The sequence below is a fragment of the Sorex araneus genome, chromosome 1 (genome assembly GCF_027595985.1).
Source record: "Sorex araneus isolate mSorAra2 chromosome 1, mSorAra2.pri, whole genome shotgun sequence".
In the NCBI taxonomy this organism is placed as follows: domain Eukaryota; kingdom Metazoa; phylum Chordata; class Mammalia; order Eulipotyphla; family Soricidae; genus Sorex; species Sorex araneus.
The window spans coordinates 382391997-382414399 of record NC_073302.1 but is presented as its reverse complement, the minus strand read 5'-3'; the positions used below and the strand labels follow the sequence as shown (position 1 = coordinate 382414399).

The window sequence follows — 22403 nt, the reverse complement described above, 5'->3', positions numbered from 1 at the left end:
AAAATTAGAAATTGAGCTCCCATTTGACCCATCAATACCACTTCTGGGAATATACCCTGGAGAGGCAAAAAGATATAGTCAAAATGACATCTGCACATGTATGTTCATTGCAGCACTGTTTACAATAGCCAAAATCTGGAAAAAACCCAAGTGTCCAAGAACAGATGATTGGCTAAAGAAACTTTGGTACATCTACACAATGGAATACTATGCAGCTGTCAGAATAGATGAAGTCATGAACTTTGCATACAAGTGGATCAACATGGAAAGTATCATGCTAAGTGAAATGAGTCAGAAAGAGAGAGACAACAGGGAAGAATTGCACTCATCTGCAGAATATAAAACAACAGAATGGAGGCCTAACATCCAAGAATAACAGAAATAAGTACCAGATTTGCTTCATGGCTTGGAGACCAGCCTCACATGCTGAGGGAAAGGGCAGCTCAGATAGAAAAGGGAATATCAAGCAAAAATGTGGTGGGAGGACCCGTTCGGGATGGGAGAGGCGTGCACGAAGCAGACTATAGACCGAACACATTGGCCACCCAAGACCTCCATTACTAACCACAAAGCCCAAAGGGAGAGAGGGAACAGAGGGGAATGCTCTGCGAAAGAGGCGGGGTGGGGAGGGGAATGGGTGGGAGGGGGTGGCAGGGATGATAGGGTCATCAGCGGAGAACGGGCACTGGTGGAGGCATAGATACTCAAGCTGTATATGACTGAAACACAAGCACGAGACTATGGAAGCTTGTATCTGTACCCCCACAGTGATTCATTAGTAAAAAAAAAATAAAAAAAAAGTGATGTAAGAAAAAAAAGAAAAAAAACTTATCCATGCTAGAAAATTTCCACAAGGTTTGAGAGGCCTGCCTTGCATGCAGTCAATCCCAGTTCAATCCTTGACCCAACATATGGTCCCCTGAACACCACTGGATGTGACTCAAATCCCATTAACCCCCTACCCCTCATCCCCTCAAGATATCATTTGTTGCTCAATTTTTTTAGTCAGTTATCCAGGGGGTAGTTTTGTGACTCTTCAAGAGATCTGTTTTGAACTACATCACTTTAATCAATTTTTGTTTAAGTTTTAGTACAAAGAAGTGAAATAAACAGGAAGAAAAGTACACTCATAGGTCTTATAAAATCAGTTACACACTTTGAGCATGAAAGCAGCACTCTTATTTGTATTACTTTGGCAAAAATAGTAATGATGCACTTCCTCTTTTCCCCCTGAATTTAAGGATCTCTGCAGAAATGTGCAACTATGTTCAATCCCGGAAATGTTGTCATTCTCTTTTCTTGTCTGTGACATAATCTTTTAGCTTTGTCAAGAATAATGTTAAATTAGCCCAGATCATATGCATGAACCTGTTATAAGTAGGGTATCATTTCTGTCCCTGAGAAAGAACAGATTACAGCCCAGATGCTAGTCACCTGGTACCTTCCTGCTGTGGCCACTAAATGCTATGCATGTGTTAGAGAATGTGGCCACTGAATGCAGTCAGTTCCTATTACTAGACTACTGGTCACAGAAGTCTTGTCCCAGGAGAAGTAATCTTCATGAAAAGAGTTCTTAAATTTTAGACTTTATGTTCTTAAATTTAACTGGAACATATTTAATATAGAAAGGCTTCAAAATAATATACGGTGCTTTGATGATATGAAAATAACTTAAACAGTACATGATTTGAAATTTTCTAAGATACATATAGATTTATGATACCCAACTGATTAAAATTTACACATTAAAGCCAATGTTTTTTCCTTTAAAAAAACATTCATCTTCATTCTATTTGTTTGCTTGTTTGTTTTCCAAAGAAAATAACTGTGATCGTCATTTTAGAACAATTTTCTATAACCCCCTATGAAGGAAAAGATACTCATGGTCTTTAGAAAAGTTTCATGGATTTAAAACAACATAGAGTGAAAAATGTCCTTATTTTGTCATATTTGGAAAGCAGCATGGAATAGTAACTAGGAATGTAATTCCAAAGCTAATATAATTCTCTGATTCAGTAGTCACTATATGTTAAATGGAGCTGAAAATAGTATCTCCATCATAAAGGAAAAAATATATGCAATGATGCTGCTTAGGAGTTTAGAACAGTGAGTGGCAACTATGTGGTTTTTACATATGCCCTGTTAGTGGAAATGGTATAACATTAGAACCTTAATACTCAGTAATTAGAATCAGTAATGGTTAATATAATTCATTAGCATATACCAGGGCTTATGATCTAAAGAATTATTTCCACTTTCATGAGTGAGCCATTAATCCCTTTTTCAATATTTCAAAAAATTATTGACTGATATTCTGTGATTTACAGTACTGTTAATAATAGTTTCTCATGAACATAATTCCAACACAAAACCATCACCCATGTACCTGCATCACCATTCATTTTTTAGAGAATTTATATCATCAGCTCACCCACAGTAATGCCATGGGAGGGAAATACCAAAACTCCTTGGACTCTGAATATAATTTTGATGGCACGCTTTAGAAAAGTTACAGATTTTTTGTTAAGTTTTGGTTTGGTGGTGACACCCAGCAGTGCTAAGGACTTATCCCTGGCTCTGTACAAGGCAGGTGGACTGGTGGACTCAGGGGACCAAATGGGGTGCCCGGGATAGAATACTGGTCAGCCATTTGTGAGGCAAACACCCTAAGCATTGTGCTATCTCATCAGCCCCTAGAAGTGTTTTAAGGCTACTTTGGCCGCTGAAGGTTAGTAGTTATTTCTTGAAGCCTTTAGAAATATTAGTTACCTAGAAATTGGTAAAAACTAGTTACCAAGAAATTGGAGAAAGCCAGACCTGTGAAAACTAGTTTACCAAAAACACCAAGCATGTAGCTTGGCCCTGTTGAGTTTGCAGTTAGTACTTCTGATTATCTTTCATGGGCCTCTGTTTTTGGTTCAGCCGTCATACAAAAAACAAGCTGACCCATGGTGAAGTTCCTGGTGGCCAAAAAAAAAAAGGAATTATGTGAGATTCTCTAAAATGTAGAGGGAAATAAATATGCCTCTCAGAGAGCCCAGCAAACTACTGAGAGTATCCCACCCACACGGCAGTGCCTGGCAAGCTCCCCGTGGTATATTTGATATGCCAAATACAGTAACAGTAATAGATCTCATTCCTCTGACCCTGAAAGAAGCCTCCAATTGTTGGGAAAGACAAGTAAGGAGAGGCTGCTAAAATCTCAGGGCTGGGACAAATGGAGACATTACTGGTGCCCACTTGAGTAAATCAATGAACAAAGGGATGATAGTGACATAGACTGAACACATTACCTCTTCTATCCTTATCAGTTAACAAATAGATAAAATTCACACATTTATTTGTGATAGCCATTCTTTCTGCTGTTAGTAAATTGCTTCCTTTCATGCACATAATTCCTTTTTTTGTCCTATTCTCCCTTCCAGATTTTGCCAATAATCTCAGGGAATTTCTACTTTTTACTTATGGGATTCCAGCAAAAAAAAAAAAAAAAGACCAAAATTCCTTATTTCCTAGATAATATTTTAATGAAAATACCCTACACATTAAACCCAGGCCAGCAATCTTAAAAATTCTCAGAAGTACTAGCTCCTCTAACTAAATTTGCTTTTTCAAGCACTGTGATTCAAGATAATTATAAAATATTTTAACTAACTTACTTGGATTCTGATAATACTGCTTATTTTTTACAACTGTTTCAAATATATGGACTTAATCTCTAATGCAACTTTTTAGTTGTTGACTGGGAAGTGTTTCTCAACTACACTGTTTTCTGCCTTAAAATTTTAGGCTTATTATAAAGTTCATTGATCAGCTGAGGCATTTTAATCTTTGAATTTTCAACAAAAGTTTAGGTTTCTTAAATGTATTGAGCTATAGGGTTTTTCTAATGCACTAATACATTTTTGACATCATCATGACTTCTTTTTGACTTTTCTTTTTTGACATCTCGTTTTTGAGCTTTAATTTTCAAATTTCTCTTTTTTTGGTGTTGCTCTATTTTGTTGGGAGACTTTCTGTTATAGTAAATAATGACACATTATACCCATATAACACATCTATATAAAAAGAATTAATTTTGGGGGGTGTGGATAGAAGGTTTTAAGGACTAATGGTTGTTTCAAATAGTCATATTTTATCTCATATGACTAAAATATTACATTGGCAAGAATTACTTTTATAATTTTAAAGTCAAGCTTAGGGGTTGGGGTCATAGAAAGTTCTAGACATGGCCACTGGTGAAATTTGTATAATATTGTGAATGAACCTCATACCAAAAATAATAAGCATGATAAATGACACGTTGTATTTTACCATAATTAAAAATATTAGGAGTTAGCTATGAAAGGAAGTAATAGCGCTCTTCTTAGCTCTGAATTTATACCAAGAAGCAACTCAGTCTCCTACCACTCCAGCGCCTTCATCCTCATGCTGGGGTGGAGAAAACACAGCTGTATTTACTTTTCCAATCTCATCTTCTATTTTGAAATACCTTTTTTTTTTGGCAAATGAGAGCCAAGGTCAAGTGGCACAGCTTTCTGCTCACTACGTCATTAGCCAGACATTGTTTTCCTGGTGGTGCTCTGGACTAGGTATAGCGAGTGTGGATATTAGTATTACATAATTGCCTTTAAGTGTAATTTCATTAGCCCACCTTCCTAATATTTATATCCAATTTTGTGTTTGATGCATTTCTTTTTACTTTCATCTGGATATATGAATTTTATTTAATATGTGAAGATTTTACATTGTTTTGCATTCCTACTAGTATGTGGTGCTGTTTCCATTCACCAGTATCACATGTAATGTCTAGGTATCTGATTATATAGAAAACAAATGAGTATGTTACTCATTTTTACTGGAATTGAAAACAGCTACTATTCCAGTATAATACTTCTTATTCTGTAAACAATTAAACATTGTTTAGAAAATGAAAATTATTGATTAAAGTGAAATTAATACTCATGTGCTGAGAAAAAGCACACTGGAGCGATAGCACAGCGGGTAGGGCATTTGCCTTGCATGTGGCCAACCTGGGTTCAATTTCTCCGTCCCTCTCAGAGAACCCGGCAAGCTACCGAGAGTATCCCACCCACAGGCAAAGCTGGGCAAGTTCCCCGTGGTGTATTCGATATGCCAAAAACGGTAACAATAAGTCAATGGAGACATTACTGGTACCCGCTTGAGCAAATCGATGAACAAAGAGGACGACAGTGTTACAGTGACAGTGCTGAAAAGGTGTGCAGTTTTTCCAATGTTATCCTTTGAAATTATCTTTAAAATATTATCCTATTGGGGCCTGAGTGATAGTATAGAAAATAGGGTTCTTTCCTTGCAAACAGACAACTCTGATTCAATCCCTAGCACCAGATATAGTCCCCTAAGCCCTGCCAAGTGTGGCCCAAAATAAATAACAAAAATATGTGATCTTGCTGTATTTATTTGAAGAAATTGAGTGTTTGAATAAAGCTATGTAAATGAGAGGTTAAATAGAATCCAATTTGATTTAAAAGGGATATCAAGTTCTTCAGAACTTTACTTAATGTATAGAATCACTGTCATCTTGTTGTTCATCGATTTGCTCAAGCGGGCGCCAATAACATCTCCTTTCATCCCTGTCGTGTGCCAGTATAGCCGGATGGCGTATTGGGGGCTCTTTCAGGATCAGGGGAATGAGGACCATCATTGTTACTGTTTTTGGCATATTGAGTATGCCATGGGTAGCTTGCCAGGCTCTGCCATGTGGGACTGTATACAATAAGCTTGAAAATTTTGTGCACAAAAACATTTTGGAACTTTGTGATCAGAAACTATTGTTTTTTGGGGGACGGGTTACTTTGTGGCCACATTCAGTGATGGTTACTTGCCAGGGATCAACCTCAGGTCAGCAGCTTGCAAAACTAGCACCATATCCACTATACTATTGCATCAGCTCCCAGAAGCTATAGTTTTTTTAGCCACTACAAGATGATTAGTTGAACTACTACATTACACTCTTTGTGGCACAGTCCATAATTAAAACCTTCATCCCACATAATCATTTGCCTCCAAAGTATTGGTGGAAAAAAAAGTTTTTAAGAACCACTCAGACAAGCAAGTTTTAAAGTTTTTCATATTGGAGGAAGAGCAGTCAGTTTTGAGACCTAGACTACAAATCTCTGACAAATTCTAGAAGTATGACTAAGAAAGCCCTAAACTTAAAAAAAAAAAATTTGGGAAGGGATACACCTGGCCTCCAGGGGCTTATGCCCGATGGAGATCAGGGGATCAGATGGGATGCCAGGGAACAAACCTGTTATGGCTGCATGCAAGACAAATGCCCTATCTGCTGTACTACTGCTCTGGTTCCCAGAAAGTTCCTAAACTTTGAGCCACAAATGATGAGAATAGATACAGAAGTAACCCTAAAAAATTCCTTTGTTTGTGAAGCCTTAATGAAATAACATGTGAAACTACTTCAAAAACCATGTGAAGCATTAAACAAATGTTAGCTTTCATTTTCCATGATTCTGATAAATTTTGATTTCACAGATTTAGTGGAATTATAAACTGATAAAAAAACATATGAATATGTTGTTTTGCCGAATATGATAGAGCCTATAAAGTTTCTAAGCCTTAAGTTTGTCAACGTTTTAATTTCCAGGTTACTTTACATCTACATGATTTTGGTTTTGCTTTTTTAAGTCATAGTTAATATTCTTCTCCTTTAGGGTATAAGTGGAGTAGAGATTGGTGAGGTCTTACTATCTTATAATAAACGGCAATGCTTTTCTTTTCTTCATCTGCCTCAGCCTGTGGAGAAATTTGATCAAAGAGCCATTAAAGAGAGAAACAAAATGGCCTTTTTTTAAAAAAGAATTAATTTTATCATATTGAATCACCGTGAAAAAAAAATACAAAGCTTTCAGGTATAAGTCTCAGTCATATAATGATTGAAACCCCATCCCTTCACCAGTGCACATGTTCCACCACCAAGAGGGTATGAGTTGGTATATTTTATATACCAATATACCCCCTCCCACCCAGCCCCCACCTAAGTAGCTAATGATCTTCATTTTATTCTCTGTACTTTGAATACATTCAATATTTCAATAGAGAGCTCACTATTATTGTTTGGAATTTTCCCCCAACAATCAGGCCTGCTGAAAAGGCATCATTTAATAATTTCTTTTTATTGCTGAGAATGAAGATTCTATGAGCTCGGTTTTGGATTTCTGATATTTTAGCTCAGTTCACAGTCTAGATGCATTTCTGTAAGAAGCCGCTCTGGGTGGCAAAATGGGTTAGAAGACCTCATAGATCATAGTCCTTAAGGAGCAGAGGGTCTGTTTCGAGAGCAGCAGCTCTGGATCTTATCTGGGCGGAGGGTGTGCCGGTACCACTCCCTTCCCAAGATCACCTATGAGCCACAACTTTGCAAAGTTCCTACGTCTGGGTGGAAGTCTTAGGGGGTGGCTCTTGCCACATGGATTATGCTGCCGCCACCATTTTCCGTGCAGAAAAACAGGGTGGAGAGGGAAAATCCCTCCCCAAAATGGCCTTTTTTTTAAAGAAGGATTTTTATTCTTTTGAGTAAGGACTAGGTTGGTGGAAGCTGCTTAGTCTAAATGTGTAGAGAAATTTTAAGGCTGCACAACAGATGCTCTTAATGTGGAGAACACATCTGTGTCCCACAGTCGAGATAAAGAAGAGAAAGAGATCTTCCCTAGGCCTCAGGATTTTGAATCTAGCTTCCTCCAGTAGAAACATGAACCCACCAAAAGGAAACTTACTCTTACCTCTGTGAGGAAGAATAAGGAATAGGGTGGGAGGCCAAGATGCTTAGAAAAGTCTCTGTTTATGGAAACCAGAGAAGAGAAGGCTTTTCTCTTTCACAGAGATGAACAAAATAAATAAAATATACCAACTCATACCCTCACCTTTGAGGATGTCTTATAGCACTTAGCTAATCTTGACACCTCATTGCTGGCTCCCGTCCACATTACCTTGGCCCCACATATAGGCTACTCTGCATCAGCTCTAGATTACAACTGTGGAGAAATACTGGTTCCTGGGAAAGGAGAGCTATATAAGCAGGTTAATGCTGTAGGCTGAATCTGAACCCCCAAATTCTTAGGTGGAAACCTAATCCACATTAGGTGAGGGTATTTGGAGGCTTTAGGGAAGTGAGTAGCTTATGGGATAGAGTTCCCCTAAATGAGATTAGAGCTTTTATGGAAGAGGTACCAGAGAGATCCCTGGCCATTTCTGCAAGCTGGGGCTCTAGCCAAAGGGAACCAGGAAATGGGCCTGCATCAGAGATGGAATCTCTTGGTGTCTTGATCTTGGAATCTCAAACCTTTAGAGCTGTGAGAAGTAAATATCTGTTGTTTATAAGTCGCCAGTGTATGGTATTTTGATTGAAGAAATTTGGAATAGGTAAAACTAGCTTCTTGTCCTTTGTCAGTTAATGACTGGTCTATGCACTGTTTCCCAAAGTGAGCAATATTGTCCCTATGTCCCTAAGGATCCCTGGACCTATGACAGGGAAAATCTCGCCTCAGGTGCAGTTGGGGCTCTTGCTTATTCCCTTAAAGAAAGCACATGGTAAGGGGGAACAGGCACAGTGATTTTGTTCTTGAGAGGGATTGGTAGGTGAAATAAATTTGGGAGCATCTGTTATTTTCCAAACAGTTTCAGCTCCATCGTAGTCAGAAATTACTGAACTACCTTTGGGAGACACCTATGTAAAATTGATCATTTGGCAAGTCAAGAACAACCCATCTCACTCGATCGGAAATTGATATAGTCTGTTATCTGTATTTAATACATTCCATGTTTCATCAGTTGGTGGTAATCTAAAAAATAAGCGGCAAAACCATTTAGAAAAAACAAACACTGATGTAAGAAATCAGAGTTCAACATGATAGTGTCTTACCTTATTCTGAATATGCTTAAGATTATAAGGAGATTGAAATTTTTCAGTTATTCAGTAAACATGTATTAATGACCTACCAGCAATAATGATTACTAGGAAAATGGAGATACAAGCTATTGTCCCTATATTTGAACTGGCCACCAAAACTGACTGTACAATGACAAAATTCTAGTCCAGTGTGATATATGCTTTGGCAGAGATTTGCCCATTCTGTTAGAGGAATACCAGGATATATACTTGGCCCACCCACATTTGAGAAGTTACTGGGTGAAATGTTTCTAAGGGTTTTTCTAGGATAGCTTGGTCTAGATAAAGAGTTTAGGAAACGGTTGCACTGTTGTCCCGCTGTTCATCAATTTGCTAGAGCAGGCACCAGTAACATCTCCATTGTGAGACTTGTTATTACTGTTTTTGGCATATCGAAAACGCATGGGTAGCTTGCCAGGCTCTGCCGTGAAATGGTAATAACAGAAATTACAGGGCCAAACAGGGTCAAGTGACACTGTGTAATTTGGTAAGAAATTTGCCCTTTACTCCAAAAACACCAATGTTTGAGGCAAGGAAGATCATATTTTAGATACCACTAGGTAAGATGCAGTATAAAACGAGTTTGACGATATGCAACATACCAGGCAGGTAACTATAGCGACCTTCCTTAAGAGAATGATAACAAGGGCCTGAGATCTAGTGCAGGGGATTGGGCACTTGCCTTCCAAGCTACTGAACCAGGTTCCTTCCCTGACACCCTGTGCCCTGCCAGGACTGTTCTCTGAGCACTTCTGACAGTAGTCCAAAAACAAAACAAAAAAAGATTTTAAAAAAAGCAGTAGTACTCAATCATTTATTGCATGGAGGAAGTGAGAGGGAAAGAGAATCCAAAGCTAATTCAGGTTTCTGTGTTAAGCAGCCATGTTGGCATTCATTAGCAATATGGAAAACATTACAAGAGCATTAAAGTTTTAGTAGAGTTGAGAAGAAGATGAGATCCAGACCTAGGACACAAGTTGGTTGACGATCCTTAAGGAAAAGCCAGGCAGAGATGTGTAAAGGGGATGAACATATGGGTTTGGAGCTCTAGATAAAAAGCCACAGTTACAGTGACATTCAACCAAGGAAGGATGTTGAGATTATGAAAAATGAAGGAACAAAGCAAAGTCCTAGAGAACATCATCAATTCAGAAACATTAAATAATAGAAGGCAAAATTAAGAATTGGCTCAGAAGTCAAGAAATAGAAATTCACAAAATCACCAGTCTTCTTTGCTACACAAAGATCACATACAATTAGGATTTCAAAATATCTGATTTTAGCAGAAGAGTGATTATCAGTAACCTGGAAAAAGGAATGTTAGAAGGGCAGAGAAAGAAGGCAGGTTGCAGTGAGCGGGTGAAGGTGTGAAAGTGACTTGGAGTAGCAACAATGAACTCAGCCTGGCTGTGGTGAAAAATAGAAAGACAGCCTTGATTTGAAGAGAATTTTCTGCAAATGGTTGATCAGTTAAGTGAAAGGTTAGCAATTAGGAGAAACTTCCTAGATGACGAAGTCCTGTCCTTGAAAGTGGGGAACATCTGGGTTTCCCCACATGACAGTGGAGCTAGTCCAGAAGAGGCAAATGTTAAGTCTTGGAATGGGCTGGGGGTAGCGTGGGAGGAGTAGATTGAGTCTCACTTGAAGGCTTCTGTTTTCTCTATTTTCTCTGATAAGTAGAGGTTACCCCACCTTGCCTGTCACAAAGAGGAAGGTGCTGATATATTCTAGAAGAAAGGAAGAAATATGTGAAGAATGAGGGTGATAAACCTATTAGAAAAATATGAGCTGTCTGAACAGCTTAAGGTTAGAGATCATGAATTTCTATAAATAAACTTTTAAGATGCAGTTTTTTTTAAATCACTGTTTCATACTGTTTTTTTTTTTAAAAAAACGATATTAAACAGTATCCACACTGTGTCTGGTCTGTTTCTTTTCCTACGATGCCTCCTTCTCTCTCTTTCCACTGCCTCCCCCTTCGAGTTGGCTAGTACAGCAGGTTTTCCGGCTTCAGTCAAGCTACTCTTCCAAGAATACATGGAACAGATTATAGAAACATGCGACAGCCAGCTTACTTCCTCTTCTCTTGTATACATTCAACTGGAGTCCTGAAAAGAGGAACTTAGGAGAACATTTAAAATTCTTCACAATGTTAGATGGGAGAAGCCGGAAGCAAAAGAAGGTGGAATTAATGAGTGGTGTGGGGAAAAGGAGAAGAGGGAAGAAATATTGAAAACAAAATCATGAGCCAAAAAATATACTGAAAGGCTATCAGAGAGCTGGAAAAGAATGGGAATATGGAAAATGTTTCCTGGGGCAGGAGTCATGCCTCTAGTATCAGAACACTGGCTTTGCAATGGCAGCCTCCATGGCTCTGTGTGGCCTTGTAAGCATCTCTTGTCTGGCCCAAATAGGAATAGTCCCCCACAACAAAAAAAATAAATATCCCCTTTCTAATGTAATGTCTTTGATTGTTATTTAAATATTCAGCCTCTCAGACAGAAACCCAGGGCCAGGGGAACACAGGGTTTCTGGGAATTCCCCTAATTTACATCAGTGGTGAATTCTTTGTTTCTTTGGCCTAACTCTTCTTCAGTTAAAAAAAAAAAAATCCAGCCCAAGGAGCTTGCCCCGCAAGCCTGTTTCTCCCTTAAATATATGTCTCTCTTGCTTGCCTCAGTGTTTCTTTGCTTGTCTGATTCCACTTTCTACTCTGCAGAAGTCTGTGTTCTCTCTTGAACCCATATTTCTTCCCTTTCTCTCCTCTCACATCTTTTTTTCTGTTTTTCATTTAGCACTATAGCACTGCCATCCCATTTTTCATCGATTTGCTCAAGCGGGCACCAGTAACGTCTCCATTGTGAGACTTGCTGTTACTGTTTTTGACATATCGAATACGCCACGGTAGCTTGCCAGGCTCTGTCGCTTGGACGGGATACTCTCGGTAGCTTGCCGGGCTCTCTGAGAGGGGTGGAGGAATTGAACCCGGGTCAGCCGTGTGCAAGACAAATGCCCTACCCGCTGTGCTATAGCTCCAGTCCATTTAAAAAAAATAATTTAAAAGCTGTGATTTACAAAGTTATTGATACAAAGTTGAGTTTTAGGCATATAATATTTCAATACCAATCCCACCACCAGTGTCAACTTCCCTCCACCAGTGTTCCCATATTCTATCCCTCTTCCGGCCCCCACTTCAATCCCCTATCTGTCAACTCAGCAGGCACATTACAAAGTTCCAGTAGTTGCAGCTTAGATCTCATGTTTTCAGTGTTGTCGAGCCTGTTTTGGATATATGGATCTACCACTCACCCGTATCACCAGTATAACTGAAGCCCTGACCCTTGTTCACCCATTACTTCCCTTTCTCTTCTTCTCCACTCCATGCTTTCTTTCCTTCTCTGTCCTTGTCTCTAAAAACTGGGGTCAACGCCCACAGCAGGTAGGGCGTTTGCCTTGCACGCAGCTGGCCTGGGTTCGATCCCCGGCATCACATATGGTCCCTCAAGCACCGCCAGGAGTAATTGCTGAGTGCACAGCCAGGAGTAACCCCTGAGCATCGCTGGGTGTGACTCAAAAAGCAAAATAATAATAATAATAATAATAATAATAATAATAATAATAATAAAAATAAACAACTATCTTGCTTCAAACACAGAAAGTCAAACACAGGTGTCAGACAGTACAGAGAGTATAGCACTTGCCTTGCTTGTAGCCAACCTGGGTTCAATTCCCAGCACCCCAATGTCATGCCCTAACCCGCCTGGAGTAAGCTTTGGGTACCACCTGGGGTGGCCCTAGAACAAAGGAACAAAAAACATTAAGCCTGAGCTGCCTAGGGTGTCTGAGAAACAAACTGAACAGATTCAGGGCCATTCAAAAATATTTTGTGAGGAACTTGTTATGTGTAGGAGCTGTTGATCCGAAGATTTTCAGGGAAACAGAAAAGTCCCTATTCTTGCAGCATAATTTCTTCAAAATAAAAGGCCATGGTTTGAACTAATTTAGGTGCAAGGGACCGACACTCTAGATTTTAATGGCAAGCAAACATTAGCAACTGGCTTAGAAAAATCAAGGAGTCTGACTGTGCGACTCTATTACCTCCTAACCTCTTCTCCCTGATGCTTCTGACTTGGATTTGTTCCCTGCCCCACCCCCATCAAGATGCTGATGTAATGCAAGCAGATACCAGCTGAAGCCAGAATAGAATGGATAGTTATCTGGGAGATAAAGTGACAGTGCTGCCTAGTCAGGCTATTGTTCGAAGGAACACGTCTTTTATTTATAGACTTTTGAATTTAAAGGCATAGAGAGCCAGGGCTTGATAATAACTCTTTCCACCATAATTTGTTTCCTAGAAATATGTTTGATATAGCTACCTTCTTTATATGTAAATTGAATGTGGTAGATGGATGTTTTATACCTGGTATCATGCCCTTTTAAGAGAGGTTCTATTGCTGTTTTGTTAAGGGTGGTTTCTAAATTTTAATGTTTCCATTTTTTACTTTTATAGGTCACTATTTTATCTCTACTCATGTGAGATGCAGATTGTAGGGGAAATTGGAGGTTTTGAAAGCCGCCCAATGTAGCTGGTGCCCGTATTAATAAAATATTCATACTTTGGTATTGCTATGTAGATGGAGACTCCAAATTGTCACTTTGTTTGCAAAGTTGGTGATCTTTAAATAATAGATTGCAAAGAGGTCATTGGGGCTTTTGTGCCCAGAAAAATATGGTTCCCTGCTCATAAACCTTCATTTATTTGCTTTCAAACACCCAGGAGTATGGATCACTAGGATACCATAACCTTCTGTTGCTCCAAAAAGTGATTTCATTTTTTTAAAGTCTGTACTGAAAAGTGTTTTGTGTCTAGTATTCTTAAAGAATGTTTTTCCTAAGCTCTGAGAAAATTTTACAGATTAAATCTCATAAATCTTTATGACTGCTCTGCAAGAAAGGGGAGATAGTGCCTATAAACCTCTGAATTATTTGAAGCAAAGATAGTAGGACACAAGCAGGACAAAATACACTTTGCCAGTCCATTTTTTTTAACAAGTTAACGGCTACTCAGACTCATTTTTATACAGACATGAAAACAGCTCTAATTGTTCATCTACACAGTACAGTAATATAAATAAGGAAACATTTCTGAAGGCTAGAAACACTGTCCTACATGGTATACTCAGGTGTATGAAAGCTAGATTACATAAAAGAAGTTATGTGAGGAACATTATCATAGTATTTCTAGGAACAGAAAGCATCAGACAATATGAGGGGAAGGGGGTTATACCGGGGATACTGGTGGTGGGGAATGTGCACTGGTGGAGGGGTGGGTGTGTGTTCATTGTGTAATTGTAACTGAAACATAAAAGTTCACGGTGATTCAATAAAATTTAAAAAATAAATAAATAATAAAATATTTAAAAAAGAAAGCATGAGAAACAATATGCTTTCTAAACATTCTCTAAATTATTATTTGATATTTTTAAAATTAATTTTAATTTGGCTATTAAACATAAGGCAATTCTTTACTTCTTGCTTTACTTCTCGTTCCATTGTGTCTAACACACTCACTCGACCCTTTACGGACTACTGGATTATATGGATATGGGGAAAAATGCAAGATTCTGTGTAAGAGAGATGGTTGCTTGATGAAGGGGCATCCAGCACCTGATTTTCCTCTCAGCCCCCACCTCTACTTCAATAGGTTGCCAACCTAGAAACTTGGTGACCAGGATTGGCAAGTGCCGGGTCCTTGAATTTCGACTCACATTTGCTTTTTGGCTTTTTCTTGTTTTGCCTTATAATTTCTCCCCTTCCAGCTCTCAGCATGCCAGCAGCAGCTGCATCATGGCACTCATCCTGCTGCCAAGAGGGCAGGCAGCCTTCTTAGAGACTGTGCACTGTAGCCAACGGGTAAGAGAGAAATGCAGGAGCCGTGTGTACAGCCCTGCCGAAATTTGCATCTTTCTAGGAAGCAGTTGGTTAAAGACTTTGTGGCATTAGTAAAATTAACTTGTGGAAAAAAGTCTCCATCGTGGAAATTCTTCAGATATACTCAGATTATCCTTTCCAAAGATAAACAACTTGCAAATTATACTTGCTTTTCCACCATTCTTCTAGAAAGTCACCTTCATTTTCTCAATCATCTTTCTAAAAGCAAAGATAGGAGCCATTTTCTTTTCTTCTAGATCACAAATCACGGATAACAAAATCCCGTTAATCACCGATTCCTTGAGCGGGCTCAGTAACATCTCATTTCATCCTTTCCCTGAGATCTTAGAAGTCCATCTCGACTCGGCCCTCCTAACGATGTTGCACTGGGGGCTCTTCAGGGTCAGGGGAATGAGATCCAGTTTATTACTGGATTTTGCATATGAATACACCATGGGAAGCTTGCAAGGCTGTTCCATGTGGGCAGGAAACTCTCAGAAAATTGCCAGTTTCTCCCAGAGGGAGAAGAAGGCTAAAGCTATGGTGTGGCCGCAAAGCAGCCGCGCGCTTCTGAGAGCTTGCTTTTAAGTCTCTCTCTAGATGTTGGCCGTTGATGGGATTACACACACCTGGATTCCTCTGCCAGTACCTTCATGCATGAGGCCTGTCCGAAAGTGTGGAGAGGGGCCTCCAGCATGGCTGCATCTAGGTCCGGTGGTCTTTGGCCGCCGGTAGTTCTGCTCGGAGTGAGGAGGGAAGCTGGAGCCCATCCCTTCCGAGGGGCCCAGGGGAAGACAGCCAGGCGTGAGGGCAAGAGACTCTCTTTTTTCTTCTAGATGTACAAAGATATCCTACATCCTACAGGGTGTAGGATATCCCTGTAGGATGTAGGATATAATACTGTCCCTTAAATTTTCAGTGTGTTGTTAATTCAGTCATTTTATCCAAATCATGGATAGATTGTGCAAGATTTTAGAATGTAGAGTACTAAAAATAAACAGGTTTGAGTCTGCTTCACCACGGACTAACAGGCGAAATGCATAACCTACATTTTTTTTTTCTTTTGAACTTTGGGTCATGCCCGGTGGTGCTCAGGGCTTACTTCTGGTGGAGCTTATATGTAGTGACCATATTATTGTATTAGAGATCACACCAGAGTTGGCCATATGCAAGGCAAGTATCTTAACCACTGTATTAATTGTTCTGTGCCTCCGCATCCACTTCGGTTTTTGTTTTTGGCATCCCAGGCAATGGTCGAGGGTTCTGGGAATCACTGGCAGGAACCCTTGGTCAGCGAGACAGGAAAGGTGGATGTTCAACCACAAGGACAAAGTGCAGCTTAGGTCTGTTGGTGCTCCAGGGATCATATGGTGTCAAAAATCAAGCCAAGATGCCATGCATGTAAAGCTTGTGCCCAGGTGCTGGGCCTCGTCCTTTTGTTTTTAATTTGGAATAGTAATAGTTCTCACCACACAAGCTATTTTAAGACTGAAATGCCTGCAGATAGTTTAAACATCTTAGATAGGGACTGTCACAAAGCAGTAGTAGTTCAATAATGCTACTTGTTATCATTTTTCCCCCTCTAATGCCTGTTCCTAGGCCACTAAGAATTCCTAGGGGTCAATCAGATAGTGAGGATTGATTGATTGTAGTGCCAGGGATGGATATCAAATGTGCTAGGCACTACGGCTGACTTGAATTCCTGGCACCATCATCCTTTTTAGTCCCTCACCACTCATTCTGCAGATGAGAGCAGATGGATAAATCTGACCCCATTTCAGGTCATCATGTGGCAGCTTCAGCAGGAGAACTTGAAGTTACAGTTTTTTTATATACCATAGTTTGACATATTCCTGTCAAATTTGGTGAGGAGTAATTAGAAAAGGAAATGAGATTAATATAAGCATGGCGAGGAATAAATATTGCTAGAGCATTAAACCTGAGAAGTTATGTATTTAGAAAGCAATGTACTGCAAGTAATAATGTGAGATTTTAAGAATGCTTTTAAGAAAACTGAATCGGTAACTAAAGAACATTCTGCATACAAGGAAAACGGAGAAGTTAAAATATGGAATACTGGGCCGGAGTGATAGCACAATGGATAGGGCGTTTGCCTTGCACGCGGCCGACCTGGGTTCGATCCCCGGCATCCCATATGGTCCCCCAAGCACCGCCAGGAGTAATTCCTGAGTGCAAAGCCAGGAGTAACCCCTGAGCATCGCTGGGTGTGACCCAAAAAGCAAAAAAAAAAAAAATACGGAATACTAAGAATTTTAGGGAATATTTATTTATACTTGAGGATAGGCAAGAAGGCAAGACAGAAAAAGGGTGAACGTAAGATGATTTGAATCACCAATGAATGTAAATATCGAAAGAAAAGGATAAATCCTAAACTTTAAGTTAACTGAGAACTGACAGTATTAAAGCTTTTATTAATGAATAAAAGCTCTTAACATGTATAAGGCACTATTTTACTTTAAAATGCTGCTTCATCTTCATAAAAATATATGAAATAGTTATTATTAATTTTATTATATAGCATTAGAGCAATAGCACAGTGGGTATGGTGTTTGCCTTGCATGCGGCCGACCTGGGTTTGATTTCTCCATCCCTCTCAGAGAGACTGGGAAGCTACTGAGAGTATTCCGCCTACACAGCAAGGCCTGGCAAGCTACCCGTGGCATATTCGATATGCCAAAAACAGTAACAACAAGTCTTACAATGGAGACATTACTGGTGCCTGCTCGAGCAAATCTATGAGCAACGGATGACAGTGCTACAGTGCTGATTATACTAAGGAAGTATAATCACAGAGACGACAAATAATTGGCCCGGTGCCATTTGCTTACCAGTAACACTTTAGATTTGCACTAAGGCACCTGGCCCTCTAGACTCCGTGCTCTTAAATACTTTGAGCTGCTCCATGGAAACCAAAGCTCTGATGCAAATGTGATCTTGAACCTAGTCTTTGGCGCAGCCCTTTTAAGAGACTGGAGTTGTGGCATCATTGCTCAAGTATGCCATCACTCAGGATTGAACTGGGGGATTTTAGATTTAAATCCCACTCAGGTTTCAAGAGGAAGGTTCTGTTCACTATACGTTATGATTATATTTATCTTAAGTTTTGGTCCTAAGAAACTTATTTTATTTTCACATGAAGTTTACAGGCCACCCGATATTGATGTGTTTGTATTGATCTGTCCATTAATTTAGAGTCCTTCATTAAACAAGTTTTAAAAAGTCTCTGTGTTAGATGTTAGTAATACCTTGGGAAAAAGTTTCTTCTTTACAGAATATACATGGGGCAATAGCACAGTGGGTAGGGCATTTGCCTTGCATGCGGCCGACCCGGGTTTGATTCCTCCGCCCTTCTCAGAGAGCCCTGCAAGCTACCAAGAGTATCTCACCCACACGGCAGAGCCTGGCAAGCTACCATGGCATATTCCATATGCCAAGAACAGTAAAAACAAGTCTTACAATGGAGATGTTACTGGTGCCCGTTCAAGCAAATCAGTGAGCAATGGGATGACAGGGACAGTGATTTTTTTTTCTAGTTAGCATATAAACTACCATTATCTCTCTCAACTTAAAAAAGAAAGAAACCTCTGTTGACTATACATTTCTTTCCAGATATTGATCCATACTTTTTTCTTTTTTACATAAATACCTAGGAAGAATGGTCTGTTCTCAAAGCTGTCTGCACTTTCTTTCCTTTGTCCTCTTTAGGACAGACACCAGCCCTACATACTGCACCAGATCTTACCCAGCTCTGGACTCAGATTATATTGCCTACCTGCTAAGAGCCCATTCAGATATCTGTTAAGCACCGCAAACCTCCAAAGCTGAATTCTCGATCTTCCTGCCCAAGCTTGTTCTGCTGATACTCTTTCTCATTTCTTTTAAATGATTAATCCATCCTAATTACTCAGACCAAATTTATTGGCTTCATGCTTGACATCTCTCTTGATCTCCTACACACCCTTACCATAAGCAAATACTTTTGGTTTTACCAGGAAAGTCTGCCCAATATTGAGCGATTTGTCTCATCTTTTTTTGTTGTTATTGTTTGTTTTGGGGGTCACACCCGGAAATACTCAGGGGTTACTCCTGGCTCTGCACTCAGGAATCACTCCTGGCAGTGCTCAGGAGACCATCTGGGATGCCTGGGATCAAACCTGGGTCAGCCACATGCAAGGCAAACACCCTCCCCACTGTACTACTACTCCAGCCCCTGTTTGTGTCATCTTTAATCTCACAGCACCAATCTTTTTCACATCCATCTCATTCTCTGTTGGTCTTTCTACTTCCTACATTTACCACTGTTCACTGTCTACAGAGCAACAAATGTGATTGTTTTAAAACTTTGTATTAATCTAGTTTTGGAGGTCTCCCCAAAGTGCCTAAGATCCCAGGAACCACGCTGACAGTGCTCAGGCCAAGTGATGCTGACAGCCATTGGTTTTAAAACTGGTGGTGCTCAGAACATTCAGTTCTGGGAGTCAAACTCAGGGCTTTGTGCATGTCAGGCCTGCACTCCAAACTCATTAAGACATCAGCCAAAATATATCCCTTTAACAATATATCTAAGAACTGTAAAGTCCAACATGCCACAATATGACTGATTCTCGTATGTATAATGAGTGAAAATCAGAAACAAATACATTCGTGCCATAAAATAGATTACCTTCAAAAATACCAACTAGTTAAAACAAAATATGTTGTTAGAAGTTATAATGGTGATTGAGGGCTTCTGGAAGAGTTTGTCACTTTTATTTCTTGATCTGGGTAGTGGTTGCTTATCACTATTCAGCTGATGAAATTTTAACAAGGTGCACACTTAAACCTTTTCTGCATTTTATACTTCAGTTACAAGTCTTACAAAATTGTTTGTACACAGAATATCATTCTCCCCTTCACTTAGAAACATGGAATTTGTAGCATTGAAAGTCATTGTAATGTAAGCTCCATGGAAGCAAAAATCTAGTCTGCTTTCATTCATTCAACAAATAACTATTGATTAACAGACACTGATCTAGACCTTGGAAAAAAAAAACAATGAATATGACAGACAGACACGGAGCTTCTCAGTGCTGGTGTATCAGAAGAAACTATATGACATTTAATATCAAGAGGGCTTTGTGGTGGAAGAAGGAAAGAGAGAGACAGGGAGCACTGGAGTGAGGGGTGACAGAGCCTAAGCCTACAGTCCAGGAAAGACTTCTCTGAGATGTGTTTATCTGGGCAAAGGAGACAGAACTTTGAAAAGCAAAAGGCCAGAGGCATCAGCAAGTTGGGTGTGCATAAGCAAGAGCAAGAAAGCGGGACTGGAGAGGGGTCAGCACAGATTGGACAGGCACAAGGACAGGAAAGAACCAGGGAATCACCAATAGCTTTTTAGGCCTTATGGACTTTATTCTTCATAAAACAAGGTATAAATAGTGGAGTGAATTTTTTACCTAAATTGGTTTGAGTTTGTTTTCAGCTGTTTGAAATCAGGTCATTCATTTGCATTTCTATAAACACACTTCATTTTTAAAAAATTTATTAGTGAATCATCGTGGGGGTACTGTTACAGACTTACAAACTTTCGTGCTTGCGTTTCAGTCATACAATGATTGAGTACCCATCCCTCCACCAGTGCCCATTCTCTACCACCAATGGTCCCTGCATCCCTCCCACCACCCCATTACCCGGCCCCTACCCCACCACTGTTGCAGGGCATTCCCTTTTGTTCTCTCTCTCCTTTTGGGTGTTGTGGTTTGCAGTAGAGGTATTAAGAGGCCATCATGTTCAGTTTATAGTCAACTTTCAGCCCTCCTAGCACCCTTACTTGGTGGTCCCTTCTCTATCTGAGCTGTCTTTTCCTCAGCATTTGAGGCTGGCTTCTAAGCTGTGGAGTAATCCTTCTGGTACTTATCTCTGCTGTTCTTGAGTGTTAGTCTCCCATTCTGTTACTTTACATTCCAAAAATGAGTGCAATCTTTCTGACTCATTTCACTTAACATGATACTTTCCATGTTGCTCCATCTATATGCAAATTTCATGACTTCATCTTTTCTAACAGTTGCATAGCATTCCATTGTGTAGATGTACCAAAGTTTAACTAGTCATCTGTTCTCGGACACTTGGGTGTTTTCTAGATTCTGTCTATCGTAAACAGTGCTGCAGTGAACATGTAAGTGCAGATGTCATTTCTACCATACTTTTTTGCATCTCTGGGATATATTCCCAGAAGTGGTATTGCTGGGTCCAATAGGAGCTCGATTTCTAATTTTTTGAGAAGCGTCCATACTATTTTCCAAAAGGGCTGAGCCATTTGGCATTCCCACTAGCAGTCTGTGCATGGTTGACTTCTATCGTCAGTCATTGTGATCTGCAAAGGTAGTTGATAAAATTTCTATCTTCATGATTCTATTGAGGTATGCTTTGTGACTTAGTACATGGTCTGTTTTGGAAAATGTTCTGTGTGCACTGGAAAAAAGAATGTGTATTCTTTCTTTTTGGGATGCAAAGCCCTGTGTAGATCTATTAGACCTCTCTCTTCTATTTCTTCCTTCAAAGCCAGTGTTTCCTTGCTGAGTTTTAATATTGTAGATCTATCTAGAGGTGATAGGGCAATATTGAAGTCTCCAACTACTATTGTGTTGTTGGCAATGTCCTTGTTAAAATCTGTTAGCAGTTGTTTTAAGTATTTAGCTGGTCCCTCAGTAGGTATGTACACATTTAGGTGTGTGATTTCTTCCTGCTGTACATATCCCTTGACTAGTAAAAATTGGCCTTGACTGTCCCTTCTAATCTTTTTCAACCTGAAATCTATGTTGTCGGATACTAGTATGGCCATCCCAGCTTTCTTGAGGGAATTGTTTGCTTGCAGGATTGTTTTCCGTCCTTTGATTTTGAGTCTGTGTTTGCTCTGAGTGTTCAGATGTGTTTCTTGTAGACAGCAGAATGTTGGGTTTAGTTTCCGAATCCATTTTGCCACTCTGTGTCTCTTAATTAATGCATTTAGACCATTGGCATTGAGGGATATTATTGTCATGGGTTTTGTGTCATCTTTCTATAGGGATTTTTTGTGCTTGTAGGATTTTTTCTTGTCTTACAGTAGCCCCCTTGAGTCCTTCCTTTAAGTTTGGTTTTGAGTCTATGAAGTTCCTGAGCTGTTTTTTATCCATGAAATAGTGTATTATTCCTTCAAGTTTGAGTGAGAGTTTAGGCGGATCAAATATTCTTGGTGAGGGGTTCATTTCATTGATTTTTTTTCACTATATCCTCCCAATGTCTTCAGGCTTGGAGGGTTTCCTCTGATAGGTCTGCTGTTGTACTATGGATAGCACTATGTACTATGGCTTGCACTAAGTTCTATGGAAAGACTGTAGTGCACACTTTCTAATAAACCATGCATTTAAAATATACCAATATTAAAGAAATTGGACAAGATTTATCAATTCTTTGTTGAATAACTTTTGACCTAGTTGTTAAAGTCAGAAATTTCTCAATTCTACATTAGGGTGTATCTGGAAAATATGTG

At 39.6% G+C, this 22403-nt stretch overlaps 2 protein-coding genes across 4 annotated transcripts in view; one reads left to right on the top strand and one right to left on the bottom strand.

Moving 5' to 3' along the window:
- COL28A1 (collagen type XXVIII alpha 1 chain) overlaps nt 1–22403 on the bottom strand; it is a 589571-nt gene that overhangs the window by 478511 nt on the left and 88657 nt on the right. The gene's annotated exons all lie outside the window — the stretch shown is intronic.
- The window catches only part of UMAD1 (UBAP1-MVB12-associated (UMA) domain containing 1), a 243940-nt gene that overhangs the window by 219289 nt on the left and 2248 nt on the right, over nt 1–22403 (top strand). The window lies entirely within an intron of this gene.